An 18,680-nucleotide genomic window follows, 5' to 3' on the forward strand; every position below is an offset into this window, starting at 1 on the left:
GGAAGTTGAGAACAACTGCTCTATAAAAAGACACACCTACACACACACACACCCCACACACAGATTTTTAGAAGTTACCCTCCCCACCAAAGATACCTAAAACTCATCTGTACATACTATCAATCTAACTCAAACAGAAAAACACAATTCCTTACAAAATAAGGAACTGGACACAGTAAAGCACTGCATCTCATAGTTCACACAGATACAATAGTAAATGGATTAGTAGTGGCCAGGAACAACTGACATTCTGTAATGCAGGAGTCAATCTCATCCAACTTGTCACATCCTTTAGTCATATGAATCTAGGAAAACACAAATGTACACACTGGAGTGGGGAGATTGTTTACCTTTTTTTCACATTTTAATAGGCTATAAATATCCAGTAAATCATGGGAAATATTAACGTTTTCTTATAAATTTAGCAAGCCATAATGAAATCTCCACTTACTGGGCTGGCAAAATGACCCAGCAAGTAAAAGCACTTGAAGCCAAGCCTGATGAAATGAGTTCAATTGCCAGGACCCACATGGTGAAAGTAGAGAACTCAACTCCCACTGGTATCCTTCTGCCTTCACACATACTCCGTGGTATCTGCAACCACACAATTACATGAAAAAATAATATAATAAAAAGATTTAATTAGAAAGGCTGAAGAGATAGTTCACCAGTGAAATGCAATGCTATGGCATAAGGACCTGAATTATATCACCAGAACCTACATAAAAATCCAGACATAGAAAGCACATGCTTATTCCCAGCAATGGGGAAATAGAAAAGAGGACCCCTGGAGCTTGCTGGACAGCCAGTTTAGCCACAGCAAAGAGCCACAGGTCCCAGAGAGAGACCTTGTCTCAGTGAATTGGAGGAAAGCTTGGGCTACATGGACAGCCTGTTTTAAAAGGAAAAAAAAAAAAAAAAAAAAAAAAAAAAAGGAAAATCAGTACTCTGTAACATTAAATAGATCAAACAAATTTTAAAAGTTTAAAAATATACATTTGTGACTTTTTAATTTTTTTCCACTTCTTTTTTATTTTTATTAACTGCAGTTTATTCACTTTGTATCCCCCCTGTACCATCCTCTCTCCTCCCTTCCCAATCCTCCCCTCCCTCTTCCTTACCTGTTTCCTCCTCCCCTTCCCTCTGATCCTAGTCTATCAGGTCTCATCGAGACTGGCTGCATTGTCTTTTTCTGTGGCCTGGCAAGGATGCTCCCCTCTCAGGGGGAGGTGATCAAAGAGCAGGCCATCAGTTCCTGTCAGAGACAGTCCCTGTCCCCATTACTATGGAGCCCACTTGGATACTGAACTGCCCTAGGCTACCTCTGTGCAGGGGTTCCAGGCCATCTCCATGAGTGGTCCTTGGCTGGAGTATCAGTTTCAGAAAGGAGTATCAGTTTCAGAAAAGACCCCTGTGCCCAGACTTTTTGGTTCTGTTGCTCTCCTTGTGGAGCTCCTGTCCTCTCCAGGTCTTACTATCTCCCCCTTCTTTCATAAGATTCCCTGCACTCTGCCGAAAGTTTGGCTATGAGTCTCAGCATCTGTCTCGATACCCTGCAGGGTAGAGCCTTTCAGCGGCCCTCTGTGGTAGGCTCCTGTCCTGTTCCGTTTTCTCCCTCCTCCAATGTCCATCCTCTTTGCCTTTCTGAATGGGGATTGAGCATCTTAGCCAGAGTCCTCCTTCCTGATTAGCTTCCTTAGGTGTACATATTTTAGTATGTTTATCAGACTTTTTACTAATGTCTTTAGATTTTCTTTTTTTGGATTAATTATATACACCTTCCTTGCTATGCCATACTCTTTTTTTTAACATGGAAAGTACTTAAGTAGCCCTACAGGGAAAAATTTTACAAAAGTATGGTAACACTTTGGGCAAACCTTTATGAAGAAGTATCAACAAAGTATCTAAACACCTCTTCCATATTGGTGTGATGTCTTGATATTTATACTAACATATGCCTTGAAACTTAATTCTCTCCAGGAGGTTGAACTTAACTGGTTCCAATTTCCCTGAAGATGGGCTGAGCTTCTAACAAGTGATTACAGGAAGGCAAAAATAATAATCTTTTTTTTAAATTTTTTTTCTTATCAGTTATATTTTATTAACTCTGTATCCCAGCCGTGTCCCATCCCTCATTCCTTCCCAGTCCCTCCCTCCCTCTCTCCCCTCCACTGTGCCCCTTTCCAAGTCCACTGATAGGGGGACCTCCTCCCCATTCATCTGATCCTGTTTTATCAGGTATCTTCAGGACTGGCTGCAAAGCCCTCCTCTGTGGCCTAACAGGACTGCTCCTCCCTTGGGGGGTGGGGAGGCCAAAGAGCCAGTCATTGAGTTCCTGTTAAAAATAGTCCTTGTTCCCCTCACTTTGGGAAACCAATTGGTTACTGAGCTACCACAGGCTACATCTGAGCGGAGGTTCTAGGTTATATCCATACATGGTCCTTGGTTGAATGTCAGTCTCAGAAAAGACCCTGTGCCCAGATATATCTGGTCCTTGTGGAGCTCCTATCCTTTCCCCATCAGACTAACTCCCCTTCTTTCTTATGATTCCCTGTACTCTGCCAAAGGTTTGGTCATGAGTCTTTGCTTTGAAAACACTGCTAGTTAGAGTCTTTCAGATGCGCTCAGTAGACTCCTGTCATACGTTCAATGCACATCCCATCCATCTTTCTAAGCGAGGATTGATCATCTTACCCCATGTCCGCTCTCTTGATTATCTTTTTTAGGTGTATAGATTTCATTATGTTTATCATAGGTCTATATAAGTGAGTATATACAAAAATATGGAACGCTTCACGAATTTGCGTGTCATCCTTGCGCAGGGGCCATGCTAATCTTCTCTGTATCGTTCCAAATTTAGTATATGTGCTGCCGAAGCGAGCACCAAAAATAATAATCTTACAACGCAGAAAATTGACAGATACTACCCTCAACAAGTGATTAAAATTATTGCATGATAAGATTATGCATCTTTCCTAATATGGTAGGAGCACTTTCTTGTGTAATTTCTAAAACTTCATTCTAGTGGGGAAAGGAGATCAGACACCTCAACTTAGGATCACTTCAAAAATACCTGAACAGACAGAACCCTTTAAAAAAAAGTCATGTAAAAACAATTAAAGATTGAACTGTCACAAATTAAAAGAGACTTTTAAGACATTAAAAACTAAATGCTAAATGGATTCATATTTATCTCCCTACATAAAACTAAAGGGTGGATGAAAGACCTCAACATAAAACCAGATACACTAAATCTGTTAGAAGAAAAAATAGGGAAGAGCCTTGAACTCATTGGCACAGGAGACAACTTCCTGAACAGAACACCAACAGCACAGCCTCTAAGATCAACAATCAATAAATGGGACCTCATGAAACCAAAAAGCTTCTGTAAAGCAAAGGACACTGTCATCAGAACAAACTGACAGTCTACAGACTGGGAAAGGATCTTCACCCTATCAGAGGACTAATATCCAGTATATATAAAGAACTCAAGAAGTTAAAAAGCAACAAATCAAGTAATCCAATTAAAAAAATAGGAAACAGAGCTAAACAGAGAATCCTCTATAGAGGGATATAGAATGGCAGAGAAACACTTAAAGAAATGCTCAATGTCCTCAGTCATCAGGGAAATGCAAATTAAAACAATCTGAGATTTCACCTTATACCCATCAGAATGGCTAAGATCAAAAACTTGATCTTAAAATACATGCTGGAAAGGATGTGGAGAAAGGGGAACCCTCCTCCACTGCTGGTGGGAATGTAAGCTTGTACAACCACTTTGGAAATCAATCAGAAAATTAGGAACAGTGCTATCTCAAGATCCAGCTATACCACTCCTAGGCATATATCCAAAATATGCTCAAGTATACAAGGATATTTGATCAACCAGGTTTGGAGCAGCATTATTCATAACAGCCAGAATCTGGAAACAACCCAGATATCCCTCAACAGAGGAATGGATACAGAAATTGTGGCACATTTACACAATGGAATACTACTCAGCAATTAAAAACAAGGAAATCATGAAATTTGCAGGCAAATGGTGAAATCTAGAAAAGATCCTCCTGAGTGAGATATCTCAGAAGACACACATGGTATATACTCACTCATAAGTGATATCAGACATATAATATAGAGTAAACATACTAAAATCTGTACACCTAAAGAAGCTAAGCAAGAAGGAGGACTCTGAGTAAGATGATCAGTCCTCATTCAGAAAGGCAAATGGACGGACATCAAAAGAGGGAGAAAACAGGGAGCAGGACAGGAACAGAGTACCTCTGAAAGACTACCCAGCAGGGTATCAAAGCAGATGCCAAGATTCATAGCCAAACTTTGGGCAGGGTGCAGGGAATCTTATGAAAGAAGGACAAGATAGAAAGACTTGGAGGGAACAGGATCTCCACAAGGAAAGCAACAGAACCAAGAAATCTGGGCCCATGGGTCTTTTCTGAGACTGATTCTCCAACCAAGAACCATGCATGGAAAAAACCTAGAACTCCTGCACAGATGTAGACCATGGCAGCTCAGTTTCCAGGTGGGTTTCCTAGTAATGGGTGCAGGGGCTGTCTGTGACATGAACTCAGTGGCTGGCTCTTTGATTACTTCCCTCTGCGGGAGGAGGAGGAAACACAGCCTTACCAGGCCACAGAGGAAGACAATGCAACCAGTCCTGATGAGACCTGATAGGCTAGGGTCAGATGGAAGGGGAGTAAAGAACCACCCCAACCAGTGGACTGGGGAAGGGGCAAGGGAGGAGAAGAAGGAAGGGTGGGATTTGGAGAGGATGAGGAAGGGGGCTACAGCTGGGATACAAAGTGAATAAATCGCAATTAAATTTAAAAATTAAAAATAAATAAATAAATAACCCAAATGCTGCCATGGAACTGGCAATTATAATTCTGCAATATTCAGTACCACTAAGGTAAACTGAATTAAAAGTACACAAGACCTCACTGCAAAACTCTGTCAATATACACGTATTTCAAAATAAAAAACTTACAGGAGCCTACCACAGAGGGCCTCCGAAAGACTCTACCCAGCAAGGTATCAAAGCAGAGGCTAAGACTTATGCCAACTGTTGGGCAAAGTGCAGGAAAACTTATGAAAGAAGGGGGAGATAGAAAGACCTAGAGGGGATAGGAGTTCCACAAGGAAAGCAACAGAACCACAAAATCTGGGTACACAGGTCTTTTCAGATACTCCAACCAAGGACCATGCATGGAAATAACCTAGAACCTCAGCGCAGATGTAGCCCATGGCAGCTCAGTGTCCAAGTGGGTTCCCTAGTAACGGGAGCAGGGACTGTCTCTGACATGAACTCAGTAGCTGGTTCTTTGATCACCTCCCCTTGAAAGGGGAGCAGCCTTACTAGGCCACAGAGGAAGACAATGCAGCCAGTCCTGGTAAGACCCGATATGCTAGAGTCAGAGTGAAGGAACCAGTGGACTTGGGGAGGAGATGAGGGAGGGAGGGTGGGATTAGGAAGGGATGAGGGAAGGGGCTATAGCTGGAATACAAAATAAATAAACTGTAATCAATAAAAAAATAATTTAAAAAAACTTAATTCAAAATCTGAAACAAAACATTCATATATTGAGGAAGTTCCTACCAATCTAACTTCATCCTTCCTCCCACATCTAATCTCTTAAGTTCAGCTGATCTTCCATTCTACCAAAATTTCCAGATTCCATACAATCCCAATCAAGATCTCCATCTCGTTCGTCACAGAAATGGAAAAAGACTATCTGAAATTTGTATGGAATCACAAAGATCCTAAATAGTCAAAGTAATCCTGAGCAAAAAGAACAATGTTGGAGAGAGTACCATTCCAGATTTCAAGCTACATGAGAACCACAGTAATAAAAGAATCGTACTGACACAAAAACAGACACACAAACCAATAAAACAAAATTGCAATTTTCCAGACACAAATTACCAAATGTTTATTATTTTATGTCTTCAAAACTACAAGTAACTTTTCCATTGGTAACACACTATGCTCGTATGAGAGCCAGTAAACCACAACTGGATCTCAGGTAAAAATAGATTATTACCATTGTTCACTCCCATCCTAATATCAATGCTGCCATTCCTTTCATTTAATCCACATCACTGAATCCATTATTGCTAATTTTAGCAATAATTACAGATCAAAGTCACCAAACATTTGTCAAAGCTCACAGTACCAAATAAAAAGCAAAGTTGAAAATAAAGGACTCTGTTTAGTAACAATGCATCCATATTAGCTCAACTGCAATGAATCTATATGAAAACAAGATGCTAATAACATGGAAAATAAAATATAGCATGGTACTTCACCTAATGGTAAGATTTTTGCAAGCCTAAAACTACACAAAGCACTTAGCTGTACTTGGAAAAACAAAAATCTGAAATCATGTTGCAAAACTTAAATCTTAAAGTGGTAACTTTAAGATAAACTTCTCTATAAACTTACTGGCTCAAACAGTAATACTAACATCTAAATTCCAATTATTGTATTCCAATCATTTCTAAAATTTAAAAACTATAGTCTATGATAAATTGGCTTTTGCCAAAAAGGGAAAAGTGTTTTAGTCCAGAATTCCCTGAGTTGTGTGAATCCAAACATTTTTTTCTCTAATGCTTACATAAATTGTTAGGAAATAGTAGTACTATGCTAAAGAAATCAGATTTGTCAAACATACTTAAAGAAATACTAATATAAAGGTAAAAGCAATAGAGTTGGAAAAACTGTATGTATACTTCTAATCTCACTTAATGTTTCTGATAAACTAAATTATTTCCAAAACTTCACTTCTTGCACTGGGCTGACAGGCTCCTTTTTTTGTTAATCAAAAGAAAAAGGAGAAGGGGCATTTAAACCAGACTATTTCCAAGTCATTAACAATGATACAGAGGAAAATATAACATCCTAAAAAATATGCCTTTTGTTTACAAATTATCTATGAAATCCATTAGCAGAAAGTTAACATCCTGATCAGGAAAACATGTAAACTGACAGAAATTAACTCTAAAGGATAACTAATAACCAAGGAGCTTTGTGAAACACTGTGTGAGCTACATGAAGTAGTAAGCGCATTTATATAAAGGTCAAATAAATGACTGAAATAACTGTCATCTGATGATTTGCTAAATTACCAAGGAGTTCAAAAAATGTTTATAGACGTGTGGTTTTGTTTTAAGAGAACAAGAATCACTACAGAAAACAATGTTCAAGAATCAAACCAAGATCTTTGTTTCTCTAATAAATATTCAGAGTTTAGGAAGTTTCCTTTTGCTTCTTCTCATTTTCGTAGCTGACAATGCTGGAGAAAGCAAGAGTGAAATGGTCCAATGGAAGCCTCTAGGCAACAATAAAAACTCCCTATGGGGTTTGGAGATATATTGCTCAGTTGATAAAGTGCTTGTCTTGAATACATACTACTCTGGATTGACTACCTAGCATGGCAAATTAAGCAAGTAAGTAACTAACTAAATAAGCAAGTAAATAGATCAAGCAAGAAAATATGCTTCAGGAGAAATTAAGGAATATTTTTATGGCTAAACATATGGCCAAATATAACAATCGATAAGGAATTTCAGTTCTGTGTGAACTACACAATGAAACCTTGCGCTACCCCATACACACAAAGAATACCATATGATGAAATAATTTTTTAAAATATCTGTTAGTATGTGTTTTAAGTTAAACCATAAAATATTAGAATAGATTCAATTAAAATTAAAAAGACTCTTGCTTAAATTTTATGAGAATGCACCTTAGAAATACAAACATGACAATTAAAATCCTATCTGAAAGTTTTTGTATGAGTGTGGTCCAGGGACACGAACCCAGGGCTTCGTGCATTCTAGGTAGCCCCAAGCCATACCCATCTTCTCCATTAGGATTTTTTTTTACGGCTTCAGTGTGTTTCAGTGAGTAAAAGCATGAAAGTTCACCATTTCTCTTCATTTCAAGAGCCAGATAAGTGCTTATCTCGTGTACAAGGGCCTTGGGTTCAATCCCCCATATTGAAGAAAAAAAAGAAAGAAAGAAAAAGAAAAAGCAAGCAAGACAGACAAAACTGATAAAACTAGAAACAATTTCAATAACTAAGAACAATTATTAAAAAAATGACTACAGATGACTGCTAAGGCAGCTCATGAGTTAGCACTTGCTGCAAAACAAGAGCCCACATGGTACGAGTGCATCAACTCCATAGGCTGTCCACATGCCTTCACATGCTCATTGTGTTCTTGTATGCTGACAGACACACACACTCCTTCTACCTTCGTCTATGTATCTGTCTCTCACACACAAGCCTCACACACACACAAAATAGTAAAGAGAACAAAGTTTGCTTGCTTGCTTTGTGCCTTAAAAAAAAAAAAAAAGACGACTAGTATGGTCTCTAGTTCAGAAGTGGCATTCTCTTGCCTATGACATATCAAACAGTATCTACTATATATAAGGCCCTCCTTACACACAGTACCAAAACATTTCATGAGGTCCCCAAAGATCACAGGACACCTACAGAGTCCATGAGATACTTTCATGATGCTTGCTTGGCCTTTCCCTCAAGCCTAAAAGTAGATCTAGTCAAATAAGACTAAATCTTAGTATTTCCCTTAAATCATGTCCAAAATCTCCAAGGATAGGAAAGGCCAAGTTATTAATTCTAGGGTAGATGATAGTTTGACAAAAAAGGGATTCATTTTTAGATTACAGGTTTCTCATAAAGGCCCCAAAACAAAAACCTCCATTCCAGAGTTTAGAATTAACCTATGATTTGAAAACCAAGGATATCAGTTCAGGCATATGTAAGCTCCAAACTTTGAGATGATTTAAACAGTAAAATTTCAACATGGCAGAACAGGATCTAGGGAGAGGCTCCATGAGTGAGAATACTTGCTCAGCAAGCAAGTGTGCATATCTCCAGCATTGGGGGGGGGTGGGGGGGTGGAGCCAGCCAGATGCCACCAACTCCCATGCCAGCCAGCCTAGCCAAGAAGATGAGTTTCCAGTTCAGTAAGAAAGCACATCCTAAGTCAATAAAGTGGAGAACAACAAACACTGGACTTCTAGCTCTAGCTTCCCCAAACATAACTACATGCTCGCACCAATTACAGAGAGAGACAGAGACAGACAGAGGAAAAACTACTCAGTGTCAGAGATGAGCTACAAATACTGGACAAAAAAAAAAACAAAACAAAACAAAAACCAGCTCAACAAGAATGAGCAGGGCCTGGTGACAGACATCTGTAATTACAACTGCTGAGGAGGCAGGTCTTGGGGGAAGCTGAGGCAGGACTACTGAATTGGTTCAAGACTGAGCTACAGAGTGAGTTCAAGCCTAGCCTGGGCAACTTAGTATGACATTTTTTGAAATACAAAAGTAAAAAGACTAGAGATACAGGTGAAGAGTGGCCCAAGTTTGATCCCCAGTAAAGAAAACAAACAAACAAAAAAACAGGCAGCGGTGGTCCATGTTTTTAATCCCAGCACTCTGGAAGGAGATGCAGGTAGATCTCTGAGTTCGAGGCAAGCCTGGTGTACAGAGCAAGTTCCAGGATAGCCAGTGGTACATAGAAAAACCCTGTCTCAAAAAACAAACAAACAAAATTTAAATAGATTAAAATTTGTAGAGATTAGAATCATAGCCTTCTCACATAGATACAAATATAAATATGTGTTCATAACAAGACTCCCTTGCTCTGTGTACTGGAAGGTCTGAGGCAGCAAGCAGGACCACAAGAGAAATAAATACAAGTACCAAGACACTGGTTCCTAAGTACCATTTTCCTTTTAAAATAACCAAGGAGGGTCTGGAGAGATGTCAATGATTAAAAGCACCTGCTACACAGATCCTGAGGACTAGAGTTCAGATTCCAGCACCCACATAACAAGTCAGGTATCCTGCAAACCCATTCTAGGCCAGTGGGTACAGGATTGCTGAAGCTTGCTAGATTCCAGCCTAGAAAAAAAAAAAAAGAATCCTGAGCTCCAGATTCAGGGAGTAGGATACAAACAAGAACCTTCTGGCCTCTGCACCTGCACATGCACTCCCTATACACAGATAGCTAAATCTGTAAAAATAATAACCAAGAAAGTAGCAGATTAATTTAAAATATGTAAAAAGGGGCAGGGAGGAGATAAGGGAAGGAGGGTGGGATTGGGAGGGAATGCGGGAGCAGGATACAGCTGGGATACAGAGTTAATAAATGTAATTAATAATAAAAATTAAAAATTAAGAAAACGTAAAAAATCACATTGTATTCTAAAGTTAATTTAAAAAAAAAGAAAGCCAGGTGGAAGACGTTCTCATTTTCCAAACCAGTAACAATGGGAGCTGGGAGTAACAACAGCTCAATGGGAGAGGACTAGCCTACCATGCTCAATCACCAGCCCTACATTTAAAATAAAGAGCATCAAAATTAATGAAAATTAATTAATTTTGAATATAATAGGAAATCAGGAATTCAAGTAGATTTAAATAAATTAAAAATCTAAAGAAGAAAAATTTTACGCTTCAAAACACCTACCTTCAAAATAATAATTACAAATAGAAGAAGTACCTTGAAAAAACTGGGCAGTAGTGTTAGACTCCTTTAATTTCCAGCACTTGAGAGGAAGAGGCAGGCAGATCTCTGAGTTCAAGGCTGGCCTAATATACAGAGTTCTAAGACCATTAGGACTATTAACACAGAGCATCAAACCCCCATCCTACCTCACCACCACCCCCCAAAAAAAAAAAACAAAAACAAACAAACAAAAAAACCTTTGAAAAAAGAAGTTTGGCAGTCCCAACCTTTGTCACTTGAAGTGACTATCAGTAGTGGACAAATTAAAATTGCCTGGCCCCTGGTAAGATGCCAGGAGAACACAGAGTATGAATCTCTGATAAAGATGCTGAAGAGTTTATCATAACAATCTAATTATGAAATCCGATTTAAGAAATATAAAAAATAGCAGACAACTGAAAATGATGGAATGTTCTACAAAACAATGAAGCCTGTAATTTTCATACATATCAGTGCCTTCAAAGACAGAAATTGTTCCTGATTGCAGAAGCAGAATGACAAGCAACTGTAACACATAAAGACAACTGATAGGGTTAGAAAGCTGTGTTCATGTTAAATTCTAACTTTCATAGTCCTGATGTGATTGTTTATAAGAAATAGACATGAAATATTTCAGAGTGATAAGTTATGAAATGGGCAATTTATTGCCAAACAGGTTAAAGAAAAATAGATGCAACTTTTATGTCTTGTCATCCCCTCAAAAATTAAGACAAGAGCTAGGAATTTAATTCAGGAGAATGAGTATTTGCCGAACACACTCAAAGCCCTGGATTTGATTCCCAGTGCCATCTAAAAACTCATTCTGGGAGTAAACAGTGACACATGTGCCTGTAAGCATAGCACTCAGGAGATCAACCATCAGAGTTCAGGGTCATCTTTACAGAGTAAGTTTGAGGTCAGTTTCTCACATATACTGGCTCCCTAAAAAAAAAAAAAACAACAACACACCTCAAACCAGAGAAAACCTTTAAAAAGTCTGTAGCCATTTAAAAACCTGGGAAGAGTATGTATCTACAAAGTAATATGAGTGTACCAAGGACTGGAGAAGGGAGAGGACATCAAATGCAAAAGGCCTGGCTATCCAGTTCCATGGCCTACAGTCAATTACCTGAAGTCGTTCAGTCAAAGACTGACAGAAAGTTCTAGAAATCAATTCTAAAGTTTATTTGGAATAAACTTTACTGTATTTACTAACTATCTAAAGTAAACACAATTCTAAAGGAAATGTTCACATTATCCCTCTGTCTAGTGCATCCACACTGCATAGACTTCCTGAAAGTCACTTAATAGCCATATAGGGCATCAGATACATTGCAGAGGTATTTCAGCGCTTATGTTCATGTAAAACTTATTTTACTTAATGGACTCAAAATGTAAATAGGCTAATAAGCCAAAGAAAAGCCATTTTCTTTTCAGTAAAAGGAAAAAAAAACTACGCTCAAGTTTCTAAAAATCCACAATAAGAATTCATCTTATGGCTAGGTGTAGTGGTACTTTGGAAGTAGAGGCGGGAGGAAGACGGCCAACCCAGCTTCACAGTGAGTTCACAGCCAGCCTGGGCTACATGAGACCCCGTCTCCAAGTCAGCAACAAGGACTGTGTCTTCCATCAATGGAACTGTGAAGATATGTACACTGACTTTCCCACCCCACCTTAAACAGCAAAGGCCATCGCCACTGGAGCTGAGGCTACTGCTACCTGGTAGACTACTTATTTGAGTAGCAAGTAGAAGCCCTCAAAGCCACTATTTACTGCTTAAAAAATTAAAAATGTTTAAAAACTTACAACCACAGTATGTGTCGAGTGCTTAGTTAAGACAGAGAAGGCATACAACTACAGGGTTTGGTACTGTCAGTGGTTACAGGCATCTACTCAGGCCTGAACCTTTTATAGCCAAACATAAACACGTACAGCTATTACTATGCATATAGGGGGCAGATCATGAAAAGAAACATAAAATGTATCTCCAAAACTACTGAGTTTTCTTAGCAAGGATTGGGAGCATTGTGTCTGAGCAGTCAGTCAGCTCATAGACAAAACTAGAGTAGAACCCTCGGAAGCTCCAATACAGCAGCTATCTGTACTGTGGGAAAGCTGACAAGCCAGCTGGATGCTGAAAATAGGAAGACATCTCCTGAAGGACAGGAAACACCTGTACCTTGGTGATCCACAATCCTAAAGCTGAAACACATTAGTACAATAGTCCTCTCCTAAGCAAGTACCAAAGCAAGAACGAGTATTCACTTAGGCTGGGAAAATATGTTAAGATGCCCTATAATAAGGTACAAGGTAAGCCATTAATAAAAAATTTACCCACTACAAAAAAGAAACTATACTATTTGAGGAAAACCGAAAAGTACAACGGATCTACAGAGCACAAGATCAAATTTCAAGCAGAAAACAGGCAGCAATATTAAATAATTAAATAATGCCTCAGATTCTGAGTTACATGTAGACCAAAACACTGCTGAAAAATAAAAACCAACATCTTTGAAAAAAAGGAGTTCTTAGAAACTGTATTTCAAAAACAAATTACTAAGAACTGGAAACCAAAGAGCAAGCTGAATGATTAAGCTTCAAGATTCTGCCATAAACTCAGAGTACCCCATAAGTATCTAAGAAGTGTTCAAAAACATTCCTCCCTTTCCTAGAAACATAACTGTATGGGGTGGCTTTTCTTCATACATTTTAATTAAAACAACATACTACAACAGATGGGAGAAACTGATAGGAGATTTGAGATCTTTTACATTAAGCCTAGCATAAGTAATTTGTAAAAATGCAAACATATCTTCTTTTCACTTTATTCCAGTCAGTCCTCCAAATCACTATATTCAAACATGCTGCAAATACTCAGGGGGAAAATTGCATCTGTGCTGAATACATACAGACTTTACTTTCTTGTATTATTTCCTAGACAATACTTTAAACCATTTACTTAGTATTTATACTGGATTTAGTATTACAAGCCAGCTAAAGTTGTCTTAAAGTGTTTCCAGCGGATGGGCTTAGGTTATAGACAACTACTATATGAGGTACCTAAATATCTATGGAGGGAACAGGAACAACCCACCATGGATACCCATGTCACAACTGTATTTGTTTTGGAAAGTAATTATATTTTTTGCTAAAACAACGTTAGCAGGCAATGGTTTACTGTTATTTTAATTTCTAAGAGACAAATAGTAATCAACAGCTAACATAAACCCAAACTTTTAGGTGTTCTCAACTTGAAGCATTTGTGAATTCTATGATCAAAACACCAAGTAATCTTATGACTATTACTATTTCTCATAATCATTCCACATTATTACAGAGTGACTCCTCCAACCTGCAGATGAAACTTACAGAAGGCATTCTGTGCAAAATAAGGAGTTCAGACTACAACTGGTCTCTGAAATAACAAGGTGCAATTTACAGCTGTTTCACAATATTTTTATGTGTTTTATGTCACATACTCAGCAGAAACTACTTGAAATTTTGATCACATCTTCAACCAATAATCCAAGTTACGGTATTTCTCAGGAGCCACAAATAAAGGATGAAACGATAACCTAAATGAACTCGGTTGCCAGAATATTTGGACACAGGTACTCAATAAATGATAGGAGATCTAACCACCTGTTTATAAGCCAAGCTTTTGTGTGAGATGATTTTGCCCAACTTCAGGGCTAGTAAGCGTTCTGAGCAAGGTAAAGTGGTCTAAGCTAAGCTACCACATTTAGTGTGATGTGTGAACGCATTCTTGATCAGTTCCAACTATGATCAGTTTTTCAGCATGCAATCCCATCCCATCCTAAGTTCAGAATATCTGTACTTTCTACGTTATTCAATTTTCTTTCCATTTTCCCCATTCTCACTGTAATATTCATTAGTCATAATTTCACAGTGCTGTTAATGTACCTTTCTCAATCCTTCTAGCACACCAGAAAGCCAAGAAATAGCTCACTATGCACAAAAACCTGAATTAGGATGTCCCTATGAATAAACGTCACAGGCTTTATTATACCTGTTTTGATTACACAAATGTCATTTCTGTTGTTAGTTTCTTAAAATATACTATATAATTAACTTCACAGTTGGTACATCTCATGTGAGTAGAGCTTTATTTTCCTAAGCTTATTTTTAGATATTCTTATTTTCTATTCTCTTGCACACCATCATTTACAAAGCATGCTGTGGAACAAAACTGGTAGTGACAAAAATACTGTGATGAAGCACCAATGCAGTTATGGATCAAGACACACAAATATACACAACACAACGCAAAAAACTAACTGCAGAGCCACTGAGGTAGAGTAAAAAAACTGATGGAACAGCACAAAAACCAAACAGTATACTAATACACATTAAAATACTGCCACACACACTGGCTTGGAATGCAAACATAAGAATTAAACCGACTGACCAAATCCATTTTTCTGTTTCATGTTTCACACCTTTGAGGAGTAATACATGTGGACTAAGGAACTTTGGAAGAGAGAGACAAGGAAAATATAACTAAATAATTGGTGAACATGTAAATGACATCAGGTACTGAGGAAAGAGAAAATATAATGTGAAGGGGGAAAATGGAATCCCCCTAGCTAATTCAAAAGTACATATTATAGACTATAATTCATATATACAATTAGGACAAGAACACATAATGCTCATTCAAGAACTTATCTATTATGAACAGTTAAGGAAGCGTAATACTGCTGTCAAGAAAGGAAAAGAGAAAGCCTGGAGTTTCAACAAAACGTAACAGAAAGAGAATAAGACAAAGAGTAAAGATTAAAATCTAAACAATAAAGAGATCCTGAATAAGCAGCAATTATAAATCTGTTTAGTATCCAACATCACTAAAATTCTGTATAATCCCAAATACTTTGTAAATACTGCCATAATCTACTTCTACAACAAAGAAGCTTAAATTCTAAAAACACATTGTTGATAAGCAATTATTTCAAATAAGCGCTCAAGTAAGTACCTAGTTTTCTGAAAATTTAAAGTACGCTCCTTGGCATATGGTGTTTACTCTAAAGTATTTCTTAAAAGTAAAAAATAAGAAAATACACAAAATGTCTAGAACAACCAAATTTCATAATTACTACCAATGATAAATGTAAAATGCCTCTATCTTAATCACTTAGTTAAGTAAGAAACAGCACAGTAAAAACTGTTTCCATTCTTGAACCTCTCTAAGCATTTTATACATGACATTGACAATAGCTCTTAAATGGCAAGGAAACGCGGTAATACTGAATCAGGTGGAGCTTTGAAAGCTCCTAATTACTTTCATTAACAAGTCTCTCCATGCAATTTAGGCAAACACTCTGAAGTATTTTATTTCATAATTTAATCGGGGGAGGGGGTCTCTCACACAATACTGAAAATATATAAATTTTGAGGCCATTTAGAAAGACTTCAAATCACTGTCTTAAAAAAAAAAACTTTTCAAACCTTTGTTGCATTTTAAACAAGACTTCAAAAATATTTGGTTTGAGAATATAAAACCTAAAATTCAATGTGGTGCTAAATTTACCTAACTTTAACTGCAAAATAAGTGCCTTGTTGAGGAAAAAAAAAAGGTTCACAAAGGTGGAACATCTCATTTTTACCAAGTCAAAATCTAAACATACTACTCTTTAAAGAAGAGTGGGAGTGTTAAATAGTCATTTTTAAGTGCCCTAATACTTTATACAAAACTGACTGACACACAAAAAAAAAAACTTTGCAAAGTATTCATTCTCTAAAAGACTTGCTCTATTAAGGCTTGCTGCTCTAAAGCCAGGAAGAAGCCATAAAAGGAAACCAAAGTTCAATGTCATTTATTTTGTTCCCCTCTTTCATATGCGCAAGAATAACCTCTTTCGATGCCTAATTATATGTCCCCAAATCATAAAGTCCACCAGTTATGCACTTTAAAATCCTTCATAAAGCAGTCTGGCTTTTAACAGGAGTACCTTGATGAGTTCACAAATCTTACCAATAAAATTAAAATGAAAACAAAACTCCAGAGACTAGGCCCTAATAACACAATATAAATACTGGAATGATTCTCTTTCTGAAATGTACCTCATAAAATCGGGACAGCGAAGAACAAGTAGTGAAGTTGTTTGATCCTGCTCTTTAAAACCTACCTTTTCTCTTTCAACTAATGGAAGTCACTCTTTTTCTTCAGGTTTCTGGTAATTATTTTGGTAGCATCTGATTAAACATTAACTTATGCTTAAGTTACATCTACCTATAACGAATATTTACTTAAAATACAGTATTATCTGCCCCCTCCCTTTAACACAAAAGCACTTGGGAAGAACAAACAAGCACGCTAAACTTAAAACGGCACCCAACTGAAACACTACTAGGAGAAAAGACAGCAGGGTTCGCTGCAACCAAAACTAGTTTTACCCATGTACGCGACCTCACTGCTTCAGAAGCGTTCCTAAGTCTGACTGATGGAATGTCTGCCGTACTTCATGAATTCCTGCCCGCACAGTCCGTACCTATCACTTGTTAGGCAGACCCAAACAAAAACAGATGGGTCAACAGGAAAATATGAGGACCATACAACTGCAAAACAGCGCCGCTTTTTCGCATCATGGGACTCCCCTGGAAAACCTTGAGCGTTTCTCTCTCTAGTCGGAACGGCATCCAAGTCCTGACCAATCAACTACTTGCAGGTGTTTGGGGTTCTGCTTTGTTTTCGTAGCCACAGCCATCTCTGTCTTTATCCAGAATCTGCACCTCGTTCTGCTTCCTAGAACACCAGTTTCAGAGAAGAAGAAAAAAAAATGCAGCAGCTACTCGTCTGGGGACAGGTCACCAGGCGAGCCCTGTAAGCGACGGGCCGCCGGGAACGAGCCACTCGCGACGACCGGTGCCTCCGCCGTCCCCAAAAGGCACCCGGGAAGGGCAGGCCGGTTCCCAAAGTCCAGGGAGACGCCGCCCGAGCTGGGTTAACGCCGGAGCCCGGGGCGCTCGGCGCCAGCGTAAACAAACGTGGCAGCCATCTCGGAGCGAGCGGACTCGACCTCTCCCCGGCCGCCCCGACGCTTCCAACTTTTCCTTCCGAACCCCCAAGCTGCCGTCCGCGCCCCGGAACGCGGCCACTTCGGGCCCTCCCGCCGGACAAAGGCGCTCTTCCTTCCGATGGCCGCGGGCTCCTCGTCCCCCCACGTTCCTACAACCCCAACCCAGAAAGGGCGTCCGGGCGGCGGACGGGGCGGCGGGGAGAGAGACCGCGTCTGCCCAGCCGCCCCGACACGACGGGGAGAAGGGGCGACGCCGGCGGGGCGAAGCCGACTCGAGCGCCGTCGCTTCCGGCCCACCAACTCGGCTCGACGCTTTTTTGAGTCTTTTTAAAAAATAAATAAAATTACCTCTCGGGGTGTCTCAGGGCAGCCGTCCCCCGGCTCGCCCCGACATGGCTCCGGGCCCCGCCGGGGGCTCCCGCGAGGGCGAGGCGGATGCGGAGCTGCCCCCCGCGGCCGCGCGGCTGCTCCGGTGGGGGCCGGGGTGCGGGCGGGCGGGCTTCCTGCTCGAGACTCGTGTCAGGACTTTCCCGGGCCCCGGCTGAGGGCCTCCGCCGAGGGGGGGGGGGCAGAAAAAACTTTTCACTCGTGACGCCGCCCGGAACGGCCGTGCGAGACTCACTTCCTGCCTGGGCGAAAAAGCAGGATCCAGCCCGGGGCCCGGGAAGCCGGAACCCCGGGGCGGCGCGCCGCCGAGGGGGAGGGGACGGCGCCCGCCCCGAGCCGAGCCGCGGGCCCTGGCGCGGCCCCCGGGGGGCGCGGACTCGGAGCCCGGGCCGGCCTGGTCCGCGCTAGGCCTCCTCCCTCCCCGACAGCCGCGCCGCGCGGGTTATTGTCTGGAGAGCGCCGGCCGCGCCCTGAGCCCGCCGCCCCGAGCCGGAGCCGCCGGGCCGCGCAGGCTCGCGGGCGGCCGTCCGTCGGGCGGTCCGCGCGTCCGTCCTCCTTCCCCGAGGGGCCGCGGCGGCGCGGTCTCCTCACGAGCTCCCGGGGCCCTCGCCGGGGGCCGAGGCTGCGTCGCGCGCCGCCGCCGCCGCCGCCTTCCCTCGAGCGGGAGACGGAGAAGGGGGAGGCGAGGCCGAGAGAGAGAAAGGAGGAGGCGGA

The 18,680-nt window shown here is 40.5% G+C and overlaps 1 protein-coding gene and 1 non-coding gene across 8 annotated transcripts in view; both read right to left on the minus strand.

Annotated features, from left to right (window-relative positions):
• Erbin (erbb2 interacting protein) overlaps window positions 1–18,059 on the minus strand; it is a 101,926-nt gene extending 83,867 nt beyond the window's left edge. For 5 of the 7 annotated variants that reach the window (XM_060385675.1, XM_060385673.1, XM_060385674.1 and 2 more), the window contains exon 1: window positions 17,928–18,013. The gene's annotated coding sequence lies outside the window, so the exon portion shown is untranslated. Of the gene's footprint in view, window positions 1–17,927 lie in introns of all 7 variants that reach the window. The other 2 variants (XM_060385671.1, XM_060385668.1) reach the window with 1 other exon arrangement.
• Window positions 2,778–2,884, minus strand: LOC132655025 (U6 spliceosomal RNA). Its single transcript, XR_009592608.1, has one exon. It is a non-coding gene; the product is annotated as a U6 spliceosomal RNA (small nuclear RNA).
• Window positions 18,060–18,680: the final 621 nt, after the last annotated feature.

This window comes from Meriones unguiculatus, chromosome 6 (genome assembly GCF_030254825.1).
Source record: "Meriones unguiculatus strain TT.TT164.6M chromosome 6, Bangor_MerUng_6.1, whole genome shotgun sequence".
NCBI lineage: Eukaryota > Metazoa > Chordata > Mammalia > Rodentia > Muridae > Meriones > Meriones unguiculatus.